The following is a 2,350-nucleotide window of genomic DNA, read 5'->3' as shown; positions in this document are numbered from 1 at the left end:
AATTGCCTAAGTTGACCTCAAATTTGTGATCCTTCTGCTGGGATTAAAGGTGTGTGCTGCTGTACCTGGCAACACATAATTGTTTTTCTTGAGGTGAAAGGCTCACTTCATTCATTTCCCTGAAAACATCTGACAGATATACGAGTATGAAGAAGCATAGTCTGTCAGTCCTTTATACAAAAATGATGTTCACAAAAAAACAAAACAAAACAGGTAGTTCAGCTTGTAAAAACAATTGTACAAGTTCTTCCTGGACTTCTCTTTTCAAAATTGCTTTATGAGTAGACTGTTAGCAAGACAGGTAATTAATAGTCCAGTTGTTTTTTTTTAGAATTTTTTTAATATTTATTTTTTAGTTTTTGGCAGACACAACATCTTTGTTTGTATGTGTTGCTGAGAATCGAACCCAGGCCGCGTGCATGCCAGGGGAGCGCGCTACTGCTTGAGCCACATCTCCAGCCCCAATAGTCCAGTTTTAATAAAATTAATGGTTATTAAAATATTATCATGGACTTTTGTGTGTGTGTATATGGTACTAGGGATTGAACCCAGAGGTGCTTAACCACTGAGCCACATCCCCAGTCCTTTTTATTTTTTATTTTGAAACAGGGTCTGGCTAAGTTGCTTAGAGTCTTGCTAAGTTGCTGAGGCTGGCCTGGAACTTCGATCTTCCTGCCTTAGCCTCTTGAGTTGCTGAGATTACAGGCATGCACCACTGTGCCTAGCTGTTATGGACATTCTTATATGAAACAACTTAAAAGTTTAAAAACTGCAACCATGGTGGGTGAAGAGTATGACTTTTAAGGAAGTTTTGTGCCGGTTTGGTGATTTGGGTTACGGCCCCATAAGTGTCACCCATTGTTGCTTCTACAACATAAAGGCAAATGTCCACAAAGTGAATACTACAAAAACCTTTGGGCATTATTATGAAAATGGTCTTGACCTTATGGACCTCCCTGGAAGGATCTTGGGTGCTCTAGAAGTCAAGGGGGGGGGGTCACAATTTGAGAGCCACTAGTCTCTATGACCATAGACCTTGGTTGCATTTGGCCTCTACCACTTTAGTCAGCCTCCCTGGGCCTTGGTTTTCTCTACTGCAAGTGAGGCACAAGTTTTCGACCCTATTGGACTCTATTTTCTAGTCCTTGAAAATGCTTCTCTCTTAATTGTGATACGACCTTGGCTTCTTTCCTTCTTCCATCTCATACCTGCTTTTTTCTCTTTTCTCCTGACTCCTCTTCAGCTCACCAATTAAAGGTTGACATCCCCATTGTTTTACCTCCTCCTCCTCTCCCTGGGTGATCTTATCCCCTCTCTGATTTTTAACCATTACCTGCAGGCTGATGGCTCCCAAATCTCTTCTTTAATCTAGATGTTTTTCCTAAGCTCCAGTTTCATCTTTCCACCTGGGACCTCTCTACCTGAATGTACTTAAGGCATGTCAAAGTCAGTCTAAATTGATTCCAGAATCTTCTTCCCTTTCTCCACATTGTCTCCTCTTCCAGAATAGCCAGTTCTTGGTTTACTCCTCATCTACTCAACTGCTGAAGCCAGAAGCCTAGGAGCCCTCCTTCGCTTATCTGGCACCCTGGTTTAATCACCTAGGTTTATTAATTCTGCCTCCCAAATATTTTCCCTATGTCTCCCTGCTATCCGTCTTCATCACCATCACTTTAGGTTAGGCCTTCATTACTTCTCACCTAAATTATTACAAGAGCCTTCTTCTTGGTCCCCTGCCAACCATTTCCAACCTAGACTCCAAGGGTTAGAAACCATAAGAGTGTCTCACATTTTATGTTTTTTTTTTTTAAAGAGAGAGTGAGAGAGAAGGAGAGAGAGAGAGAGAATTTTTAATATTTATTTTTAGTTTTCGGCGGACACAATATCTTTGTTTGTATGTGGTGCTGAGGATTGAACCCGGGCCGCACGCATGCCAGGCGGGCACGCTACTGCTTGAGCCACATCCCCAGCCCACATTTTATGTTTTATTAAATAAGTATATATTGAGTACTTACCATTAAGTAAGTATATATTAAATAAGTATATATTGAGTACTTACCATTAAGTAAGTATATATTAAATAAGTATATATTGAGTACTTACCATTAAGTAAGTATATATTAAATAAGTATATATTGAAGTACTTACCATTGCAGGCACTGTGCAGGGTGTAGGAATGCAACAGAGAACACAACAGACATTGTTCCCTTACCACCAGTACTCACGGCGTATGGAGGAGGAAGGAAAAGTACAGGGTATGGATCATTAAGATGCAGTGCAATGGGGAAAGATGGAACAGGTGCTTGGGAACTTCTAGAAGCATAAGCTGAGAGCTGGCTGAGTCCCAGGG

This window comes from Urocitellus parryii, chromosome 12, assembly GCF_045843805.1.
Source record: "Urocitellus parryii isolate mUroPar1 chromosome 12, mUroPar1.hap1, whole genome shotgun sequence".
Lineage (NCBI taxonomy): Eukaryota > Metazoa > Chordata > Mammalia > Rodentia > Sciuridae > Urocitellus > Urocitellus parryii.
This window is presented reverse-complemented; position numbering follows the sequence as displayed.